Source organism: Pinus tabuliformis, chromosome 4_1 (assembly GCF_031772625.1).
Source record: "Pinus tabuliformis cultivar Carrire ecotype Pingquan chromosome 4_1, CPIR1, whole genome shotgun sequence".
Lineage (NCBI taxonomy): Eukaryota > Viridiplantae > Streptophyta > Pinopsida > Pinales > Pinaceae > Pinus > Pinus tabuliformis.
The window spans coordinates 621,225,170-621,251,106 of record NC_142303.1 but is presented as its reverse complement, the minus strand read 5'-3'; the positions used below and the strand labels follow the sequence as shown (position 1 = coordinate 621,251,106).

Genomic DNA, 25,937 nt, shown 5'->3' with positions numbered 1-25,937 from the left:
TAGGAGGAGCTACCCACCTTAAGCTTGGACTTCAATATTTGTAATGGTCAATAATAATTGTGTTAATTATTGTTTGATATTTCACCTATGACGTAATCCACCTTTGTTTACCATGTTCTAAATCTTCAATTTTGTTAGGAACTACAATCAGTACTTTGAAAATAACATATGCCACTGCTTGCTAGGGGGACCTAACAATGCCTACTACACCTTCTTAGAGACTTGATTTACCTTCATGATCCATGTTCTGAAAGTTCAATGTTGTACGACTACCATTTGCACTTTAAAATAAATGCATACCACTCCTTTCTAGCGGATACCTAATGGTACACACTATCTAGAGATAAAAAGATGTTAACTACATAGAACATAATCATCACTTGCAATGAATGAGTAGTCCAAACCTTCATCCCTTCAAACCCAGCTACCCTACTTCCTTTCGCTAGGGTAAGCGAGTGAGGCTATCTGGGGCCTATCTTCATTTAATCCTACTGAACCTAATGATAAGGAGTGCAATATTGTTGCAATCTTTAAAGGTATTGTGACTATTAAGGCTCTTAATTTCCTGGTGATGAGGAATGCATATTCTCGCAGTTTGGCCATCCAAGCTAATGGAAGACAAAGCATATAGCAAGTTTCACTAGTGACCAAAGCTGGCAGGCAGACATCATTTACCAGTCTTTGCTTGATTCCAAGCAGAACTAAAAACTATATGGATTGAAGCCAAAGATATGCACAGAATGTAAAACAATAGAGAGAAACCCATGTCTAAAATGATCATTGACTGTATCGAATGGCATTGGTAGAAGTATGGTGCTCCAGATAACCATAAACCAATACTATAGCTCTATTTCTGCATTCCGAACTAGCAAAGAATCCAAAAATTCATAAAGGAAAAGTTTTCTTGTTACAATACAAAACATTGAACAAAGAAGCCAATCAAAAAGGCTTCTGAATATTCTTCCACAACTTTATTTTTCTTTGCCAGTAAAGCAGAGAAATAATATATGTAGGAATTAACTGAGAGTTCTACGACACCATATAACTGGTAATACCCAGAATACAAAGAGATATATGTTCAAGAATTCCTTAAAAAGAAAGCCAGTAAGATGGCTAATGTCATGCAATTGGAAAATTGAATTGAAAATATAGAAACTGATTAAGATATGCCTTGAACCCCTGTTATTTTCTTAAACTGTTTAAGATATGCCTTAAACTTTTTTATCAAATATTTGTATAATGCTTATTATTACTTTTATGAACCCCTGTACGAAAATAGTTTAGCAATGTAGGCACGAAAACAATTTAGAAATGAAGGAGTCGTCAATCCTATCATTCCAATTTACTTTACAGATTGGCTTCCATTAGACGCTAATAATGCTCCTAATTTGCCTGGAGTATTTATAAACAGTTCGTAGAATTCATGAAAGGATTTAATGTTAATGTGGTCAATACTATTGGAAAACCATTTGATCCCATGCTACACGAAGCAATTATGCGTGAGGATGAAGACTGTCACTGACTACCATTTTTATGTACAAATATCTCACTTTAAGTTATGACAAATACATCACCTCCCTCGAAATTAATGACTGTCAGATCTACCAACTTCTTACCCTCATTGGGCCCTAAAGCACTGAACGTTTTTCTCCATTTCTCCAAAACAAATTTGCATAGATCTTGAGCATTGAGTCAAATCAAACACTTAACAAACAAAGCTAGACAATGCTTTGTTGTAAATAACGAATTCATAATGTTCTCTCTTCTCAAAAAACGTGTTGAATGTCATGTGCTAGACCATGGAAGTAAAGCTATAACCTTGTCCTCCAAACCTATTGGAGTTCATCGACAAGAACATCCTTAAAAACAAAACCATGTGAGCAAAAGCGAGAAGGATTTAAAGCAGAACAAAACCGTTTTTAATATCTAAGGGTAGATGAATGCAGCATATATTCAGATGCCCTCAAAATTCTGGAAGGCTCACCAATTCAAAAGTCACCTCAAGTTCACAAAGCACAATGTGCAAAGTTTATATGAAATTCTCGAGATCATCTAGGACAAATATACTGAAACAAATAATGAGGAATGAACCACAATTCAAACTACCACAATTCAGACTAAATATATATGTTTTATCACTATTAAATAATAATAATAATAATACCAAATCTACTCAACTCACAGAAATTACAATTCTTTTTCAAAAATAAAAATGTGAGGCTGAATATAAGTGTGGAAGTAATTAATTTTTTTTTTTATCACTATTAAAAAAAACGCAGGGATTTCTCCTCAAATTCGCAGGTATTTACCTTCAAATTCTCTTCCATATGTAGATAGTTCCTAGAATCTAATTCTGAAAAACAAAACGTACCTCCAATAAATTTGTATATTGTTCTTATTTTTCTCATTATTAAATTGCCTTAATTCCCTTATAGATATAGAGGTATTTTGTCTATCTTATAATATAGATCTCATAATATCATGTAGCATTTATTGGTGTACATAAAGTATAAACAAAAACTAAAATGTATTTTAAGAGAAATGGATGCTTCCAGCGCTGCAAAATAAACTGTGCCAGTGTCTTTTGCTATCCCCTTTTCGAAAAAGATCAACTACCTGATTTTGTTCCATATATATGCTCAAAGGTTATAGACTGCAAGGAACTCCCGAGGTTGTGAATACAAAGCATCCAATTTTATATAATAAAAGGATTAAAATGAGTATAATCCTTTAACCAGTTTATTATGCCTTTAACATCGCCAAAAACGTGAAGACCACAACTCTTCAGACTAGAAATTAAAGTGGATATTTATTTAAATCACTAATGTAATTAAATTACACTCTATTCGACTTTTCATAGCTTAAAAGGCCCTTTACTTTAATAAAGTGAATTACAAAATAGAAAGGACTCAAATGACTTCCTGGACATTTGACACAAAACTTGTGTGTGAGAGTTCATGTCTGAGCTATAAACATCAACAGTAATCACATGTGCTATGGTAAACCCATATTATATCATTAATGTGTGTGGCTAAGGCCAACTTACTTTCAATTTTTGTAATACTAGGTTATGGTTAAGGCCCACCTACTCAATCTAATGTGGGCCCATAAACCCTCCTAGGGAAGGCCCCCTCAAGTATTATTTGTATTATTGTGACCTATTAGTCACTCTTTGCAAGTATTGTTTTCTCCCTTTTATTGCAAGTTTTAGGGTTTGTTGGTGGTTGCATTCAAATCTTGCTTATGATCTCAACACACTGATGACGACTTCAGTTTAAGAAATCAGCATTTGGAGAAGTAAAATAGAACTTCAACCACAGACATCTCTAAGAGGCACTGCATAGCATTCCTTTGGAAACAGGGTACTCTGGAAATGAATCAGATGTTCATCCCACTCAAATTTTTATTCTGAAGCATGAAGTATGAAGCTCTTTTTATCTCGTTCCACTTGAAAATTATTTGGGAGAGGAAAATGTGTAGTATGGACAACACAGCATGAAAACAACTAATAATGAATCAGACAGGCAAACAGGATAAAATGCATAACTTTTAAAGCCAGACTTTGGAAATCCTTCTACCTATATATAAAGGAAACATGGATGACATCAACTTCTATATAAAATAATGCAAAAGACAGCTTAGACAAATTAGCAACCATAACCAGAATAAAATCTCAAATAAAGCAGCACACATGAATAATGAAGATAAGTCAACACTAGCAAAGCACTTCATGAGAAACCCAGTCAACCTACCTGAATATTAGCCAAGTGTTGACGGTGCTCTGCAAGAGTAGTCTGCAAGGATTCAGCATGACCATTGCCTCCAGAATCAGATGTACTTTTTCAGAAGCTCTGGGCCTGCTCCATTATTTGATCTTGCCAGCCGAAGAGATTGCTTATGTATCCGTTGCAAAGCATGTGTCCACCGTCTAAGAATTTCAGCCACATCAACTGTTGGGGAAGCCTTTCCACCCCTTTCCTCAGTTCTAATAAAGTTGTCTTCACTTCCTTGATCTTCAATTTCCTGCAAGGATGGATTTTCCTTTTCCCTAATCATATTCTGAAAAGAGCTGGGATGCTGCCCCTCATCGTGCTTCTATCTTTGGCTCAGATCATCACTTTCAGATAACAAGGAATCCACTGGAGCCATATTTGAGCTATGGTCAAGGGCTGCACGCAAATTGTTCCAGAAATACGATACCTATGTTCATGGTGAGCTATCAAATCCTCTATGGATCCTGAATCCAACTCCTCATGTTGGGTTGTATGATTCAGTAAAGAGTCCCAAAGCCGTGATGCTCTAGAAAAGAAAATGTTTTCTGATCTGCTGCACCAGATCTCTCTTTAATATCATCCTCTAATTTAGCCTTAGAGTTCTTCAAATCTTGAACCTTTTCCAGCTCTTGCTGCAAGTAAGCCTCTTCAGCACAAAGACTACGAAATTCGGAGGTCATGTCATGAGCTAAGCTCGACCATAATGCCTGTCTACGTACAGCTGAAGCTGCACCCTCTACAAACCGCCTCCTTTCAAGCGCTATCCTAGCCTTTGTTACAGCAAGCAATGTCGGTGCATGTGAGCTTTGAGTGGCTACCTCCATCAAGGACGCTGGTAATGGCTTACCCACTACATCAGCTGGAAAAGTTCGTTTATGAAATTCTCGTAGGGCATGCACAGAAAGTTGCCATAGTAGCTCAACAAACCTTTGACCGGATGCGTTGAGCAGATTGTGTAACCTATCGACTTCTCCCTTGGAACACCCGCTGAGTCATTGTATGCTTTGACTTTGGTGAAACCACTATAAAATATAACATTTAAATTTATTTGTATGGAATCGCTCTTCATACCCTCTCGTTGTTTCATACAATTTTATTTCTCTGGGATTGGTTTGAAAATTTTATAACTCTGCAAATGGGAATAGGTTTATTCATGCCCTAGACGCTTTGCAAACAACTCAATATCCGCATTATTTGCACGGAATAAGGCGGACTTTTCACCCTCTTGGTCCGAGTATGTAATTTCAACCAAGTTTCTACATGAGGAAACTTGAACCTCAAATATTGACAAAATGTATGTAAGAAAAGAAAATATCACACGCTTCTTAGTTCAATTCGCAAACATAAAACTGTCTACCCTTAACAACAAACTCCGGCTAAAGGAAGAAGTTAGCACAGCGAAAGCACTCTGAGTTTAAGATCGAATATCAAAATAAGATTAAATTTGAGATATATATCAGTTATAAATGTTAAACCCGCGTTTCCACCACTAAACTTTACAGAGCAGCAGAAACACAAAAATTTCGTTCGCACAAAGCCTCCATATACCGCAGTCAGTGGAGTCATCCTGGACAAATGTTTCTCCGAGCTTCGGGTATCATTATCATCAGAAAGATCTTCTATGCAAAATACGCATTACTTACTACTCGGCACTCGCGCACATTGGAAGATCCACTCCATGGCTTGATAAACGATAGCACGAAGTTTTGAACTAAATAAAAACTAAATGGTCACCGTATTGAATCTCAAATTCATACCTGCTGCGAGATCTGCTTCAATGTCCTGCAGAGTTTTTAACTTAAATGTTGAGAAAAAGTTTAATAACAGTTGAATTTTGAGACATTGCCCCGTATTCCCTAGTCTTCCATTTGGAGAAGCTAAAATCCTGGAAATAATTGGGGGCATCATGTTATTTTTTCTCCCGCCGAGGCCAATGACGGGAAGCCGAACGGAAACGTTGACCGGTAACTATTAAATATTTATATAGGTTATCTCATTTCTTACCCTGCCGCACCAAAACGGGACAGTGAGGTCAGTGGAGCTTATCTGCTGCATGTGTCCAGCTATAACGCAGCAGGATGATTTAAAGCTCTTGAGAGATCAGGATCGAGGACCCCGCAATCCCCTTAGCAAGAGATGAAACTCGAGAGTTGCTTCTAGGCAATGCACCTTGAGACTCGAGCTCATTGATAAGCCCTTGCACAATCTTGTGGAAATCTCGAGACTGCGACGCATCAAAAATGGGCCAAACACCAGCAAAATCCTTGGCAGATTGCACGGGACCTCGAAGGACACAGAGAAGGAAATGAAGGAGCATCTCTCCCATCCTAGGGTTAGAATGCCTGAACAGTCCGGTCCTCGGCCCTCCCGATTGTCCAAGAACAGAGGAATCCAGGCCTAACAGCAAGCAATAACTGTACATCGCGGCTTCCAGTTTGAATTCTCGCTCCGGTTCGCGATCCAGTTGTAGAGATATTCTGAAACCTAAGAGTTTGATGGTAATCCTTATACAAAATTTAGAATGTAGTAACTATCTATCAAACCAGTCACGCATGCATGGGCCCATAGGTCTCAAGGTTTCAACTTGACCTCTGATACCAAGTGTGAGGACCACATTGAGACTATATACATTTTTTTTTTTTTTTTTTTTAAACAACAATGACAATCAGAAAAGAAACGCATTGAAATTCAAATTTATTTAGCACACACATTCCTGCCACTCATTTCAGGAACATACCATAACTTTTTCATACCTTTAACTAAGATCAATAGTAATGAAATACATATGTACAGTTCACCAGAAGGCGAGACTCCACTTGCTCTGCTGTTGCTGGTATTCCCTTGTAGCTGGTCACCTCCGCGAGTGAATGATGACGCACTTGATCCGAATGCAAAGACTCACCAGTTAACCTCCCAGCCTACTCCTTGGGTACTCTTCTTCCCCGCGGACCCCCGAGCTACAATGGGGTTGTACAATGGAGACAAGCACTAGCTAGTAGAGGAGAGCACACCTTGGCTCAAGAGTCCCCTCTCTAAATCCTCTACCTCACCAAACTCACTATAACTTCATAATCATTGCTCTCACAACATCTCATCCATCCAACAATAGGGTTCCCAAAAAGTCCTTTCTTCCATGGCTTGCCCCTTCTTTTATAGGAGTCCTCATAGGTGACACTTGTCATGTCATGCATAATTAATTATTTTTTTATAATTCAATAGCTTGATTATTCACCCACCCATGTGTCATTCTCACATCAAGGGTCTCCCAAAATTATTTACTTAAATTTTTATTTAAAACTAATATTTTCCTCACCTCAACAAGATTCTTATTTCTTCTCCTAGTTATCTCTTTATTCCCCCATTTTATTCCTTAATTTGTGTTCATTACTTGAAGTCAATTAATGAGTCAAGATTTTATCCCCAATCTACTCCCTAATTTAACTCAGGTTATCTCCTAGATGGATATTCTTATGTTGGTTGTTGACACATGGAACTTCTCTACATTTCTCTAAATTTAATTTATTATTCTCATTTTAATTCACCTTCCCCTTTTCTTAATTAGGTTTAAAATAGTTTAGGATTAATCTTTATCCTTACCATTATGTTTGTCTTTCCCCTTTTTCCTAATTAAACCACATAATCTTCCTAGTATTTTCCAAAATGGGCAGGGTAGAGTTTTAAGGTACTCTATTTTGATTCTTCCTATGATCCTCCTTATTCCAAGTTTTATTTTTGATTTAATTACATTGGTTTCTAATCATCATTTACCCTTGATGTAAATTTACCTAGTTTTCATTCCTTGCTTATATTTATTTATTATTATTTATTTTTAATGATTCCAAGGATGCCAAGCTTTGGTTGTGCCCTTCAAGAACTTCCCTAGAAGTTCCAAGGGTGCCACACCTAATAGCTTATTTGTGATGTCAAGGGTGCCAGTTTGGTTGTGCCCTTCAAGAACTTCCCTAGAAGTTCCAAGGGTGCCACACCTAATAGCTTATTTGTGATGTCAAGGGTGCCAGTTTGGTTGTGCCCTTCAAGAACTTCCCTAGAAGTTCCAAGGGTGCCACACCTAATAGTTTATTTGAGATGTCAAGGGTGCCAGTTTGGTTGTGCCCTTCAAGAACTTCCTTAGAAGTTCCAAGGGTGCTACACCTAATAGTTTATTTGTGATGCCAAGGGTGCCAAGTTGGTCGTGCCCTTCAAGAAATTCCCCTGAAGTTCCAAGGGTGCCACACCTCTTGCCCTTCAAGCATCCAGTAATTACGAGGGGAAAATATAGTGCAACGTCATAGACCACTATCATCTCTTTTGTTGCCTGCTATAGTGAGACTAATGGTATCGGGGATCAAGGAATCCGCCTTGATGCGCGCCCCCCGGTAAAGTCCTCATGAGCGACCCAACTTTGGAACCTGCCCTCATGGCATCGTGATCTTCAAGGCGAAGGTGCTTCAACCCTTCCAACCCAAGTCACGGCGGGAGTGCTAGTGGGTGGGATCAGGGACTCTGTCCCACCCCTCCCATGTAGTTCCATCCACTTGTACAACCCCATCACCCATATGTGAGTCATTCGGTCAAGCAACTAATCTGTGCCTGCAACCATTAATATATCATCAGAATATAGTTAGACATATATGGCAGATTCTAAGATCGACTTAGACTTTCAAAGATAAAATAATATGAATTTTCGTCAAACCAGGTGTCATCAACTCGTCATATGCGAGTGTCTCTGATGGTTCCCTGCCATACTCAATAATCATCAGTAACACGGTTTCTCAATGTTAGTCAATTATCATAATAGCATCATTAGCAATTCCTGGTCATTCACATCATTGTCCATTGTAAGTCTGAACTAAAGGAAGTAGGTAACATAGGGGACACATCCCTCATGGCTATCATCAATAATCATCAATGGAGACATACATATTCATTAAGCTATCAACATCGCAACATCGTAGAAATATACCTATCCATAAAATTTATCCTCATTATGCTTTTAGTAGAGCGCATACATATTCTTTACTACCCTCGTCATAATTTCAAATAGAGACCAACTTAACTATTTAATATTGCAATCATCAGAATATTGATAGATAAGATACATAACCATTCATGCTACCATAATATCAATGGAAAGCATTCATAACATCACAACCATGAATATCTCAATCGCTAATAATAGTGTCATGGGTCCAGATCCTCAATCTGAGGTCCTCGAAGAATAGAGTGTCTAAGATAATGTCGTATTAGGGTCAGGAGACTAGAGTGGGCACTACAATTGTTATTATACAAGTACACTAATATTTATGATGCAAGAACCATGTGATTAGAATTGTTGGGGAGAACCCCAAGGTGGGAGTATGATCAAAATATCCATGAAGCATAATTTCTTATCCAAAGAAATTGAAGTGTAAAGATGGTATGTTATGCCTCAATCTATCTGATATGTGTGGGTGCATGCATATGCAAGGCATACAGAAAATCCTTAATAGGTTGACAATATATGGGTGCGGAACATAGTTAGGATGCACTGAAAAACATGAGGAGTCCCACTTTGTAAAATATGTGAGTTGAATACCTCCACCTTGGGAGTAATGGGAATAAGGGAATGGAGCCCTTATTTCATAGTTATGATATAGGACATGCATTAGTGGTGTGTAATCCTTACTCCCCAACACTAATCCTTCCAAATTCTACTTAAATTAGTACAAATGTAAGTGGACTTGTTGATATTAATTCACTTAAAAATTACCCACTTTTGGAGTGAAAATTAATATATTGTTATTTAAATTGGTAATTAAAAAGAATATTTATTTGGAAATATCCAAAATGTGACACATAGGGATGTTGAGTAATCCTTTGTTCAAAAATTACATTGAAAAAAGGAAAGGATGCCACATAGGTGGTTAATAATGACTAATTTTAGGAAATTAGAAAATATAATTTTTTTGTGAGGGGTTAGATTGCTAGACTTATATATTTTACATATAGATGAGACCTCCATGGGATTTTTTTTAGATGGGGAAATAGAATTATATAGAAATACTATTGCAATGCTATTAAAGCATAGTGAAGTATGAGTCACTATATTAGTTAGCTCTAGAAGGAGCTTGAGTAATTCAAAACTAAACTCCCTTGTCAAAGGATGAAAAGTACAGTAGGTCAGAAAAACCATCTAATAAAACATATTATATTGTTGGCTTTATCCTAGTTCTTTGTTGATCTCTAATCACTTACTATTCTTAAGGGAAAATAAATAAATAAATCCCTAAGTGTGGTCGGCCAACCCATCAAGTCGGCCCTATTAGGATCCTATAATCTAGGAATCAAAGTGTGTTTGCATCTTACTATTCATCTATGAGGTCTGAAGGCATTGGAAAAACTACTTCAATATTTCTACATCATCACACAGACATTTCAATCCTACCCATTTGATCCATTTTTCCAAAGGAGGTGTGCAAACATACAAAGCATGGAGGGCTACTTGGACTTGCTACGAATTTGCTGCGAAATTGACCTTTTTTTTGTCATCATTTTCAAAAGATGTTTCTGACCAAATGGAGCTGAATTTTGGAAAACTGAAAGAGGTTTTTTCCAAAGAATGGGCCAAAGAACAAAAACCACCTTCCATTTCTACACAGGTGTCATATATTGGAAGATTCAAATGCATCTTTACAATCTGTTTTTTAGGTTTTATCATTTCCTATTTTAGTTATGATGTTTGGGTGCATATTGTGAGGAGCAAGAGAGGAATTTTTGGAAACTAGGAGAGGTTTTTCTCAAGGTCACTCTCATATACAAAAAACTCTCTCAATCTGGCAATAACATTCCATATTCAGGATATAGGAGCTAGTTTTGGACCCCTATTTTTCCATAAATTCAATCCATGTTTCGTAGTAGACCTGCTGCACAAACATATCAGTGAATGTTATTTTGAGAAATTTCGAATTTTGGAGCTTCTAAAAGTCATTTTAGTTATTGGATAAGCATAGATAAGTTTAAAGTCATGTAGTTTTAAGTTCAAAGTCATGTGTCGATAAGTTCCAACTTGGTTGATGTTTCTAAAGTGTATTAGTCTTGATATAACAGTTTCTGCTTTTTCTGCATAGCAAGTAAAGATGCATTTCATTTAGACCATTCAACATCTATGAATTGAATTTGACCACCTAGAGTGGTAATTTGAATTCCTATTTGTATATAATGATGTAAAGACATGGAAAATGGTGTTGGTTGGTCAGATTGGAGAGGAAAGAACACTGTGCATATTGTAATTTTTCTGAGTTTTAATGAAATTGGTGGATTAGAAGTACCTAGTTAAATCTCTTCATAGATTCATGTGATTCGGCTCTCTTATGTGAGTGTTTCCTATTTTTTGTGTGTTATATTTATTCCTATGATGTTTAAATGAAAAACTTGTTTCAAAATTCATCTATTTAATGGTGCTCTATTGCAGTCATTTAGACATTCCATATGTTTTTTTCTGCCATAATCATTTTAAGATTCATCCATTGTTTGATGCCTTGAGATGGTTATATACTTTCTTTATTCTTCTCATATATACAACTATTAATTGGCATAAAGAAGTGTTTATATCTTGCCTTTGAACAACTTTTCTCAATTCACCAAGCACCCACCATGTCATTGATCTCAATTTTTACTAACTCTATGCCCAATGTGTTTTTCTCTGGCCTGCCACCACACCTATAAACTTTGCTATTTTCCAAAGGTCTAGCCATTGTTCTTCATTGAAACTAGTCTTTAGTTATTGAGTTGAAAGAGAGAGCCCTCTAGGGTTGGAAGGCCTAGTTTCTGATTCCGCAAGTGGTTTTTGGTTACCTCTAGGTTTCCTTCCTACGGCCAAAGGAAATTATAGAGTGATAACATATTGGTGTCATTGTCGGGGATCGAAAGCTCTATCTTTCCCATGAAAGAATGACAATGACCTAGATATAGTTGTTGATGGTGGAGAACAGTCAGATATATGAAGGTTGAATCATTCACATGGATATTCCATTATCATAGAATCCAGATTGCAGAACACTCATGGAAACTCCACTGTCTGAAGCATTCAGAGCTTGAACTGTTGATCTCTTTGCTTGTCAAACAAGATGGTCGGGTATGTGGAAGCCCCTATTTCTATTGAAGGTTTCAAATGATACTGGGATAATTTTGATGATGATCAAATTGATGATGCTTTTTCAAATTTTTTACTTATTTATTTAAAGTCATGCAAATGTAGCTCTAAAACCAAGATCAACTTTTTAGAAGAGTTTGCATAAAAACTTGAGAAACATCTCCAAGCCTTAGAAGTCCAAATTCAATCCCATTGTTTTCATTGTCAAAATCATTTTTTTGAACTAAAATTTATGTCGACAAGGATTGGTAGTGTTGCCTTTTGATATTGATATTGAGGAGTGCTTTGAGAATGGGTTTGATGACTCATAGCTGAAATTGTATGATGGAAACGAAAGCATATATGAACTATCCAAGCATGATGATCAATTTGCAGAATACTTTGAAGATCAACCAATAAGTCAGGTCTTTCATGATCCCATACCTTTATATATGGAGGAATTGTTCACTACAGAGTTCCGATCATGTTTCAGTTGTGAAGATCAAGCCTACAATCAGTTTCCATTGCCCTTACATGTTCCAATTTTGATTTTGCTGAAGCACAATCAAGAAGCCACAGTTGAGCAGCTACTGGACTGGTTGCATTGGAATTTTAGTATCACCTAATTCAACTTTTCAAAGATCATCTTAGAGTAGGTTTATTTGTATATAAATAAGCTCATAGGAATGATCACGCTTCAGTTTTCAGTTGTAGTAGTGTCTTTCTAGTGTGGATTTTATTTTCAGTCTATATATTGGTTACATTGCAATAATTTGGCTTCAGTTGGAGAAGGTCGCAGGTCAGAGCAGATTGCAGTTAGACTCCATTTCCCAATGGATCAGGCTACTAGTCTATGGTGTTCTTGGCACCTCACAGGGAGGATGCCATCCCCATTGGAGCCAATGTTAGGATCCTATAATCTAGGAATCAAAGTGTGTTTGCCTCTTACTATTCATCTAGGAGGTCTACAAGCATTGGAAAAACTACTTCAAGATTTCTACACCATCACACAGACATTTCAAGCCTACCCATTTGATCCATTTTTCTAGAGGAGGTGTGCAAACATATAAAGCATGGAGGGCTACTTGGACTTGCTACGAATTTGTTGCAAAATTGAATTTTTTTTGTCATCATTTTCAAAAGACGTTTCCGACCAAATGGAGCTAAATTTTGGAAAACTGAAAGATTTTTTTTTAAGCACGGCCCAAAGAAAAAAAAACCTCCTTCAGTTTCTTCACAGGTGTCATATATTGGAAGATTCAAATGCATATTTACAGTCTATTTTTCAGGTTTTGGCATTTCTTGTTTTAGTTATGATGTTTGGGTGCAAATTGTGAGGAGATGGAGAGGAATTTTTAGAAAAACAGAGAGGTTTCTCTCAAGGATACTCTCATCTAAAAACATCGCTCTCAGTTTTGCAACAACTTTCCATATGTTGGAAATACTGAGAGGGGCGGGGGTGAATCGGTATTCCTTTCAATTATTATTATTATTAATCTTTCAGAGCATTAGTTAATCTTCAATTATTATCAATGTTTGTACAATGATAATAGTAGAAAAAGGAACAAAAATGCACACAGTTTTTAAGGTGGAAACCCCCTCCGGGACAAAAACCACCTGAACACTTTTCTAATAATCATTTAATCTTCAACTCCAATTGAAAAAAAAGCCCCAACTTCCTAGAATCTATAAAAACATTCTTCTCCAGCTCCCACTGGATGGACGCTCTAATGCTCGATATTCTTCAGTAGTCAACTAAATGGATGCCCCAACACCCAATGAGCTACAACTCACCCTAGCAGCACCTTACCTCCCTATAGAAGAATAAAAGAAGAATGGACTCTCGTACCAGGGAAAATGGTCCACTTTACAATGATATATAATGATGTAGAAGAAGAAGAAGACACACTAGACCATAACCCCAACTATGACACAACCACCTAATGATGATCCTAGACCTCCCGACATCGCCTCTTCAACTCTTCGTAGATAGACACTTGTACAACTTTTACAATGACTCTGTACAAAGATACTTTTACAATGACTGTATGTAGTGATGCCCACTTGAAGACTTCATGTGGTGAACTTCTTGTTGTTGTTCTACACCTTGATTGCTACTCTTGTCATGCTACCATTTCCCATTCTTTAGAACATTATATTGTGCATTGAGTCTTCTCTTGATGAATACTTAATACTTGCAAAAATCATTCAAGGAAATACCCATGACATGATAATAGAAAAAATTACCTCATCCTACAGACCATATTTTAGTGCTAAACAAAACAACAAATTAGAATACAAAGAACCTGATGAAACTAAGAGATGAACATGCATATACAAAAGATACTTACCTGGATCTTACCTCTGCTGCATCATTTTGCTGGATCTTAGATCTGTTGCATCATTTTGCTGCACTTTGCTCTTTTCTGCCCTAGAAAGTCTGGTCCTTTGCACCCCTTGACAACACTTGATCTAGGGTTTTTTTTTCTTTTTTTTTGCCTTCTAGGAGCATGATATTGAATCTGATGTGTCTCTGTGATTTCAGATCCCCAATATGTGCTCTTCCATCCTATAGTAGCCCTCTGAGTCTTCTTTCCAATTCCATAGGTCTGACCTGATTTGGATTCTTCAAGGCAAAGTTATGCCCAATCTGTCACAATGACGTAATTATGGACTAGCTCAGTAGAGAACTTGTACAGCGTGCCACATGTCATTTTTTCCTATTTCAGCTCTGAAATTTATACGCATAAAACTAAATTCCATGCACTATCTGCCACTTTTTACAGAATTCCAATCCGCTTCTCAGAGAGAGAGTTATGACGATTTTCCCACGGTCGCGTCTTTGAGATGAAAGTTGGGAGCCTACAAAACCTTAACTTCCACAGATCATATCTCCGAAAATATAGCGAACCAAGATCTGAAATTTGTTCATGACGTTTATCAGGATTTCATCTCAAATGGGTTTTAATTTCAACATCTAAGACTTTGCATAAATAAAGTTATAGAGAAAATTCCATGATCACTACTTTTGGAGGATATATGAGATTTCTTTTTATAGAGTTGAGAGGGGCTTCTATAGAGAATGTTGGAGGGATTTTAAGAGCTTAAAAATTATTAATTATTGACTATTCAATGACAAAAATCAATGATAAATGCCATGCCACAACCCCATGGGGTTTTAGTCAACTAATTGGGATTACTAACTTCAATTTTGAATAACTCACAAATGTGAGGAATTACGAGGAGAGCTATATACCGATAGAAAGATATTTTTGAGTGGAGTATTCCTATAGTGGTTATGAGACGAGAAACCATGAATGATGATGCCCAATGTGCCATGGAAGTTCAGGGTCATCCTTGCTGCTTCTTGGGTTGACATCAATGACAACCTCACATCATATTTAGATCAACACCATATTCAGGATATCTAAGCTAGTTTTGGGCCTCTATATTTCCATAAATTCAGTCCCTATTTCATAGTAGACCTACTACGCAAACATATCAGTCAATGCTATTTTGAGAAATTTTTAAGTTTGGAGCTTCTAGAAGTCATTTTAATTATTGGATAAGCGTAGATAATTTTAAATTCATGTAGTTTTTATTTGAAATTCATGTGCCTATAAGTTCCAATATGGTTGATGTTTCTAAAGTGTATTAGTCTTGATATAACAATTTCTTCTTTTTATGCATAGAAAATAAAGATGCATTGCATCTAGACCATTCAAATTTTATGAATTGAATTCGACCATCTAGAGTGGTAATTCAAATTCCTGTTTGTTTATAATTATGTAAATACATGGAAAATGGTGTTGGTTGATCAGATTGGAGAGGAAAAAACACTGTGAATATTGTAATTTTTTTTGAGCTTTAATGAAATTGGTGGATCAAAAGTACCTGGTTAAATATCTTCAGAGATTCATGTGATTCATCTCTCTTATGTGAGTGTTTCCTATTTTGTTTGTGTTATATTTCTTCCTATGATGTTTAAATGAAAAAAAATTCAAAATTCATCTATTTAATGGTGCTCTATTGCAGTCATTTAGACATTCCATATGTTTCTTTTTCTGCCATACTCATTTTAAGATTCGTCCATTGTTTGATGCCTTGAGATGGTTATCTACTTTCTTTATTCTTCTCACATATGCAACTATTAATTGGCATAAGTAACTGTTTATATCTTTCCTCTGAACAACTTTTCCCAATTCACCGAGCATCCACCACATCATTGATCTCAATTTTTACTACTCCGTGCCCAATGGGTCTTTCTCTACCTTGCCACCACACCTATAAACTTTGCTATTTTCCAAATATCTAACCATTTTTCTTCATTGAAACTAGTTTTTAGTGACTGAGTTGAAAGAGAGAGCCCTCTCTGGGGTTGGAAGGGCTAGTTTTCAATTCCACAAGTGGTTTGTGGTTACCTTTGGGTTTCATTCCTACAACCAAAGGAAATCATGGAGTGCTAATAGGCAGCACAAGAGGCACTTGAACCCCACCAAAATACTATATAAAGGTGGGGTATTCGACCTTATTTGAGTCACATAAGTAATTCACTCTCTTCAAGAAGTCTGAGACAAATTCAAAGCGAGAAATAGTAGAAGGGTAGCGAGGAAAGAAAGAAGGTCTATTTGTTTGACTTGTGCATCAATTCTTTGTTTGGCAAGCTTGCACATATGGGAAGATACATATCTCTGTTCAGATTTCAAGCTAGAGAAGAGCAACTGATTGAGTTATAGAGAGAAGAATTGTTGTTTGGGTGGTTGGCCTATCAGTCGATGAGTTATCTTGATTAAAGGTCTTGGAAGTCTTCCTTGAATTTCTATAAGAAGAGATTTTTCTGGGTTTTCCCGTATGGAGGGGTTTTTCCCTGGCGTGGATCCTATTTCTAGTGTTCTTGTTTACATTTTGATATTGTTTATTAGCATTATCTTGATGATGAACACAAAATAATAATTATGATGATCAACTAACATTATATCACAAGAATTGTCAGCAAAACAATAAAAACATTATAAAAGAAACTCTAATTTTGTTTGCCCTAGTTTTTCTCAACATATATGGTCTTGGAATATTTGCAATGTAGAAATAAAAAAATTGCTTGAAATCAAACACAACACAAAACTAAATCACGCACCTAGTAGCCAAGCGCTTGGTGGGAAAAAGTTGAGAAGTGCTACAATGAGTTTTTTTTTGCATACATGACTCCAACCATAGTTAATCTTTCAATTCCATATATGCAAATGAAATTACCTGCAAAAAATAGGGAGGAGAATCTAGATTCCATAAATAATTAATAAAGCAGAAGAAAAATCATACCAGTTCCTTATTCCTAATTAATAGAGTTAGAGTTTCTCCTACTGCCTTGCATGAAAAATAACAGTTTATGATCTTTCACTCAAATACAAGCACAATGGTCAAAGAAATACAAATACTACATGAATCTTTTTCATGGAAAAGTTTGTTATTTCTTATAAACCTTTATGTAATTCCCACTCAGCCCAAGAAATACAACAAAAATATCAAACAAATTTTGTTGTCTCACCTAAACCCTTACCATTTTGGGCTGTTTGCTTCAAATAGTTGTTCCACTTCAACATTTGAATTGATACTAGTTAACCTACACATATTCATGAGACCAGTGAGGCAAACTTAGATTAAATTTGACCAAACATTAAATTTAATTGCATGAATAAATAATAATTAAATGGAAATGTGTGCATGAATACCTGAATGAGCTCCTCCTGGTTTCGAGAATAAATTGTTGGAGTAGTTTAATCTTGGAGAAAACCCCCCTCCACTTGACGAAGCAGCATCGAAGTAAACATTGAATTTTTTGTTTCTCTATTGGATTGAGGCTGTTTTTCTCCAAGATTATCCAAACCCTAATTTATTCTCTATTTAATAGGGCCAAACACATGAAGGTGGAAGCTCTCATGTCCCCTCCCCCCACCCACTCTATCACTCTCAATTCCCCAATACCCAATCTATCTACTATATAGGAAATAGTTGAAAGAAAGACATTAAGATACATAAAAAAAACAAATAGAAAACATTCATTCATTCATTCGTAAATCCACAAAATATTTCATCTCAATAAATTTTATCATAAAAAATATGTTTACATAATATGAAACAAGGTCATGTACATAAAGAGACATATATAATTATTCATTAACATATAACATTCATTCATTCATTCATTAATCATAGACACAAAATACTTTATCTAAAAAAAATTTATCATCAAAAATATGTTTTCATAATATGGTACATGATGCTTCTAATGATATAACTAGTATAATCATTTCTTTTTATTTTTCTTTATCTTTGATGGCCTTGTCGTTTTTTCATGACTTTGTTGAAGCTACCGCAAGAGGGGTGGATCATCAGCTGTAACAAGAAATAAATGTTAAATTGATATTTTTTGTTATTATTCATTAATAAAAATAGCATTAGAGTTTTCTTTACTTCGTGCACTAGTCAACACTATTGGAATGGCTGTTATATTTTCTATTATATTTATTGTAACTAATATATATATTGGTTGCATTTTCTAATCTATATTAGTCTAACAAAATATAACATATATTAGTTGTCAATTCACAACAGTTTGTGATTATGATGAAAATTTAAGTACATATGAGTGTAATGTCCATGATGGGATGTATGAATTTTCCTTTGCACATTGCCCATCAATGATTATAACCTTGAATGGGCTAGCACTAGTCTGTCATCACCATCTCAAAATGACCTGGAAAATGAAAATTTACCATGTTTGTCATCATCACTTCACACTGTCTCATAGATGACCCCTTCTACATATTTTATGCAATAATTTCTGACAAGCCATCCCCTCAACCTAGCTTATGATTGATTGTGAGAATAAGTGAAAAAAGTAAAATTTATAAGGGATATTTTCAACAAAGATCTATTAATTTTCCTTTAATCACTTATCACAATTAATCATAGGATAGGTAGAGGGGATTTCCTTCCATAAATTCATGCATATAATATGTAGAAAGGGTCATCCATGAGATAGTGTGAAGTGATGATGAAGGAAATTGTAAATTTTCATTGTCAGGTCATTTTTGAGATGATGAGATAGACCATTGCGACTCCATTTAAGGTTATAATCATTATCAGGAAATTTGGGGAAGACATTTCATACATCCCATCATGGGGATTACACACATATGTAGTTAAATTTCCATCATAATCATATATTGTTTTGATTAGGCATTGAAGTAGGAGTATCTAGCACCTAAATTAGGAGTGTGGTAGTGTATGGTGGAGTGGGATAGGGATACAAAGTAGTAGATGGTTGACTTATCATCATCACAGATTATGTAAAGGCTTAATTTAACACGGTAATCTGATTATAAGCTCTTAGTGTTCCTAACAAAGTTAACTGACTTAAACCACGAATTTATCAGATATATGGTATTCTACACCCTTCTTGTATTTGAGGTTAGTGAAAAAGGGTTATCAAGCCTAGGTGGGATAGCACATCCCTGGTGTATAGACTAACCCTACATGTCTCTCTATCTGTATGGACCAAAGTGATGATCTACCAACCTATCTATGCTAGCCAAGATGGATCAACTATGAATTTGTGATGATTGTATTGAGCTATAAATCTATGAATGACCCATCACATTGATTTGTAACCAAAGCCATGGAAGGATCTAAATCTCAATAAAGTGTCAAATATTAAAGAGAAATCAAGTTAATATTTAAACTAACTCTCTGCCCTAGATTTATCAACATGGTAGCAGAGCCAGGTTTTGAAGTGAGGGAAGAAAAGAGTATCAGCTTGGCAACATCTCATCTAAACAAGAACGAATTCCTTAGTCTGAATTTGTGAATGCAAGAAGAACAAAAATATGGGCATAATTACTAGCCCTAATTGTAGAGATAAGGTCGATAGTATACATAGAAAAGAGCAAGGGGTTTTGGAGGGATATAATCACTTCACTTGATGAACGAATAACTATAAGACCTTCTATCCCTAGAACAAACCTATCAAACAAGAAAGCAAAGTTCTCGGCTAATTCTATTAGCCCTATTCTCTATGACATAACCTCAGACTTACTGAAGAATATAGAGAGCATAAGGACTCTGATCTTGAGAGACTGAAAGGATATTTGATGAGCTCAAGAAATGCCAAGAATCTTGATAAAGTAAGCGAAGGTATGAGGTAATTTTACAAGATCTAAAGTCTTCAAAATTCATCTATCAAGCCTTTGTTCTGGACAAGTTTTGAGTGATCATAGTCTCAAGTTGAAAGGCATGTGCATGAGTCTCTTTTGGAAGCCCTAAAAGGTTTTCCATTGTCACCTTTTCAAAGGGAGCCAAAATAACTATTGAAAGAGGATACACCTGTGCATAAAAGAGATCCAAGATCGATGGTATTGATGACCTCATTCTGAGCTTAAGTCTTGTTGAAAGAATTCCAAAAACCATACTCTACACCTATGCATCAAGACATCGAAATTATGAGCATGTAAAGATACATATAACAATTATTCATTAACATATAACATTCATTCATTCTTTCATTAATCATAGACACAAAATACTTCATCTCAAAAACAATTGTCATACAAAATATGTTTTCATAATATGGTTCGTGATGTTTTTAATGATATAACTAGTAAAATCATTTTTTTTTTCTTTTTAATTATTTTTAATGGCCTGGTCATGTACTCATGACATTTTCGAGCTTGTCATGAGGGGTGGATCATCAATTGTAACAAGAAAGAAATGTTAAATTGATATTTTTTGTTATTATTCATTAATAAAAATAGCATTAGAGTTTTCTTTACCTCGTGCACTAGTCAACACTATTGGAATGGTTGCCTTGTGCTCCTCTTTTGGCTACCCTGTGGTGTTTGTATGTTGTGGTGTGATCTCTACCAAAATATCCTATATAAGAAAGAAAATGGTTTTTCGATTAGACAATGTAAAAAGTTTAAAAAAAAAAGACAAAAACAAAAAACAAGAAAACATTCATAATTGAACTTATGACATAAAAAAGCACACTTTAAAATATGGTTATTACCTAATATCTCTGAAGATGTTGGTTGAACATGTTGATCCTATCTTTAATATTAGGAATTTTATTTCTAATGTGAATCAAACAAGAAAGTTCTTTGTTCGTTCTAACCACAAGCTTATTGAATGTTACTATTGGGTCAGGAGACATGTACAACTCATCATCATCAAACCAATCAGGATCATTAAGCACTTCCTCAACAACATCTATGGGTTACTTGAGGATGGTTCCTTCCTCTTATCACCCTATTTATCAAATAAGTGTAATTTTTAATTTTATTCCACCATCCTCAACTATAAACATTCAAATATTTGAATTTGATGAAACATTTTAGATCAATAAAAAATTTCAATTTAATGAGTTAGCTCAATTGGATTGGGCATCATTTGGCTAAGAACCATCATGAGGTGACTGGAAAATGGGCTATAATATTTTTGTTAATTGAATTGACTTGGATTAGTTGTAGATTAGGAGGCCTAGTTAGTAGTACTAAGTGAGTCAATGGTATATTTCAATGAGAAGCATGTCTTTTGTTGATCATGATCTTTTCAAATGGATAGTTGAGTTAATTATCACATGAGTTGAAACCATTATGTAATTGAAAGGGGCACATGAAGATGAACAATTTAATCACTAAAACTTAGAGAATTAAATCCATAACCATTCATTTGGAAGATTGATTGAGACATCACAGTTAAGGTAGTAATTCAGGGAGAAGAGAAGAAATGTGTTATTCAAGGAAAGGAAGGAATCAATTCTTTTGTTAAAAAGAATTTTAGAAAATCCTAAAGGTCATGTATATTGCACTATAATAATCCATTAGTCCACAAACTCAAATTTGGAGTTACTCAAATCCTTCACTAGGAAAATGTTTATGAGAATCTCACCCCCAAGACTAAAATGGGTGGTTGATTTAACAAATGTTGGTTCATTAGAAACAAGTTCAATGTTTGGTATTTCTAATTATAAAGCTTATGGAAACTAGTGTTATAACCTATAAAAGCTTCCTTGGTTTGCCTAGTAGTCATAAGGGTTGTACATATTTTAAAATGACTTGTATACCAAGATGTTTAAAATCCACAAAGTTTCTATCATACAAAATATTAGAATGTGTCTTCTATATTTTTCCCCTTATTCAGTTTACATGGGTTTTGATCGAGCCTCTATAAACAATTGCTTGCATTATAATTTAATGATAACCTCAAACTAGACTTGGATGAAGAAAGATTGCAAATATATGATGCCTTTAAGGGTGTCATCATTTATTCATTCATCCATACATCCACAGCATATTTATCTCAATAAATTTTATCATAAAAAATATGTTTACATAGAATGAAACAAAATAATTCTATTTTTTTGCAATGGAAAAATCAAAATTTTTATTAAGATGGTCTAAAGTTACATGTGCACCTATCATGAGGCATTCAACCTCTCAGTCAAAAATGTGGTACTCAAAAAAAGGGGCTCTAAACAAACAAGTAGAGCCATTTTTTATCAGGTTTCTTTCTCTTTTTTAATATTTAGTTAGCAAGGATGTCTTGATATTGGCCCCCTTCAATTATTGGGATCTCTAGTGTAATATGTCTTGCTTCTAAACTAGTCCTACGACTATGTTGTTGCAAGTGGGGGAAAGCATCAACTCCAATAAGAAAGAACTTTTAAATTCATATTTATAGTTATTATTATTACAAATGTTTGATTAATAAAAAGAGTAGTAGAGTGTTCTTTACCTTCTTCAGTAGTGGAGGGAAGCATAATACTTTCGTATGTGGTCATATGTTCCTCCTCTTCTTTGGCCACATCTTGTACATGCTCTGGTGTAGAAACAAGAAAGGTTATAATTAATACACCATTTTCATTTAAATATTTTTAATTGTATTCCATGCTACAATTTTTTTATAACAAATGAAATACCTTCAATACCGAGCTAAACATCAGTCTCAAGATCAAGCACTCCACCATTAATAGGCTCATGTCTTGTATTTACACTGCTTGCCTACTTTTAACAATTAAGCACATTACTTTATGGAAAAAAAAAAAAAAAATAACCAATAGATTGTGAAAGTGATGATTTATAAATTCTATTCGTTGCTTTTATTTTTCCGAGTGTTATGTTGGGTGGTGGAATACTTTGAAGACGCCAAGCTTGTCCTTCGTTCAACCACAGCTTGATAGTTGTACTTGAAAGAAAGCTTTAGGTCTTCCTCCATGGGAGCCTCTTTGAATTGTGACCCTTGCAATTTTTCATTAGAACATGAATTTTTCTTCTTCTATGATATTAAATTAAAATTTTTAACAATTTATAATTTGGATGCAAATTATTTTTTTATATACTTACAATTTTTGCGGCCAGTTTCAAGTAACCACTTGGGCCAAGATTATGCCGCCCATGTTTAGCTATTCTATCCATTGTTGCTTTGGAAGTATCTGGGAGACTATATTTAAAACATTGAAAAACTTAATTAGATGTCGCAATGATGATAAATCATCATAATTACATTATTAAAAGTTCATCATACCTTCCTGGTCTGGGTGGAGTCTTCCTGCTTTTCGAAGTGCCTTCTTGTGTGCATATTCTGTTGGGTCCCTATAATACTAGTGATTACCCCATTACTATTGTAGTTATACCCCTTATTTATATTGTTGTGCCCCCATTGCCCCCATATTGTTATTAATGTGCCCATAGAATCCCTCTATTGTTATTTTTGTGGCTTTATATTATTATTGTTAGGTCGATTGAATTATATTGTGACTCCTTAGACTCTTATATATAGAAAGGAGGTTTTGTCATTTGTATCATCCAAGAATTGTTCATTTATGTAATGTAAAGGAGGTTTCCCCCTCGAAGAGGCTGAATTCTAAGGCGTTGATCTATCTTTTCTATCTTTTCTTGAGCTGGTTTCATAACATTTGGTATCAGAGCTTTGGATTCTAGGGTTTCGCTGCTCCAAACAGGTCATCGTGGCATTTTCGCTATAACTTTTTTTCTGTGACGTTTCAGAAGTCGTAAAAAAAACCCATTTGAGAAGAAATCGCGCTGAACCTTGGGTCTGAATTTCAGAGCTTTTAGCGTGATATTTTTGGAGATATGATCTGAGGAAGTTGGTCTTTTTGCAGACTCCTGAATTACATTCAAAACAGGTGACCTGGGGAAAATCGTCATAACTTTCTTTCTGAGCATCGGATTGAAATTTTGTAAGAAGGTACAGAAAGAGGACAGACTGTAGTTTTCTTTTATATATTTTTCAGAGTCAAAGGTTGAAACAGTGACACGTGGCACTTCATACAAGTTCGCTCTACTGAACTAGTCTATAATCAGGTCACTGTGGGAGATTGTGCATAACTCTTTCTTGGAGAATCCAATTTGGATCAGACTAGTGGCATTGGAAAGAGGACATAGAAGGCTACTACAGGTTACAATTTCAGAACTGGATGATTCGAAATTACAGAGATACATCAGATTCAATATCAGGCTTCTACAAAGTAAAAAAAGGTGTGTAGTTTTTTTTAAATTTTTGCATAAGCTTGGTTTGAAGGAATTCAAAGGGCATAGTAAAGCATTATTATCGGTAACTGATGCCCCGAGGAAAGAAAATGCAAACACCTAGTAAGGAACCTGAAAGCTCTAGCATGACTCATGAAGAAGAGGAAGAAATGCTACATGATATATCAAAATTACAAGAACAAGTGCAACAAATGTCACGCTCACAAAAGCTAACAAATGCTAAGATAAATGGCGTGGAATCTAAGATAAAGGTCATGGAAGCTAAGATGGATGATCTGAAGGCATATTTGAGGACAGATTTGAAGACAAACATGGCAGATTTGAAGACAGATTTGACAAATTTTCTACAAGAAATACTTACTAATGGTGAAAAGGTTGTAAAGGAAACTCATGATGTGAACAAAAGAAATGTTAATCATGATTCCATAGACTCTAATGTTGGATCGAAGACCCACCATATTCCAAAAATCGATATGAGGAAGTTTGATGGCAAGGATCCCGCCACATGGATATTACAGATGGAGCAATTCTTCGATCTCAATAATGTGCAAAACACACAAAAGGTACGTATGGCAACTTTATATTTGGAACCAAATCAGTTTGTATGGTATCAATGGCTTTGCTCTCGTAAACAATTTATCACTTGGGCAATTTTTACGGAAGAATTGATAGCACATTATGAGGATACAAAAAGCAACACTTTTTTTAGCCAATTGATAAGTCTCAAACAAAAGGGTTCAATAATGGAGCACATTGAGGAGTTCCAAAAATTGAACATAAGGGTAAAAGATATTCCAGAGGAGCATAGGATTGATGTGTTCATAGGGTCTTTAAAGGATAATATCCAACATGATGTTCGCCTTTGGGAACCTGATTCATTAGAGAAGGCATTCAGGTTAGCAAGAAAAATGGAAAGCAAAATTATGGCAACCAGGAAGCATACCACTCACAACTATAAAGACGGAAGTGTTGTTGCCCCTAGTCTTCCACAACCTATAAGGTTGACACCACAACAATTGGAAGAAAAAAGAGCAAAAGGGCTTTGTTACAGTTGTGATAGCAAATACACTAAAGGTCATAAGTGTGCTGAGAAGAAATTATTCTACATAGATTGTGAAGAGGAAGAAGAAAAGGAGCAAGAAAGGTCAAAAGAAAAGGATATACTCCAGGAACAAAGCCTAGATGAAGAACAAATAAATCCGACCATATCTTGTAATGCATTGGCGGGAATTACCACTCCTCAAACCATCAAGATAGAAGGACAAATCAAGAAGAAAAAGGTAATAGTGTTGATTGATTCAGGAAGCACCCACAATTTTATTCATTGTAGGGTAGCAAAAGAATTGAATTGCTTCCTATATCCAGCACCAGAGTGTCAAGTGATGATTGCAAATGGAGGAACAATAAATTGCTCTGGAAAGTGCCATAATATCAAGCTATCCATGGGAGAATATGTATTGACTAGCCCAATGCTTTCCATTCCAATGGGAG

At 35.4% G+C, this 25,937-nt stretch overlaps 1 pseudogene; it reads right to left on the bottom strand.

Annotated features, from left to right (window-relative positions):
- Nucleotides 1-25,937, bottom strand: part of LOC149177552 (AUGMIN subunit 6-like) — a 98,312-nt pseudogene that overhangs the window by 60,283 nt on the left and 12,092 nt on the right.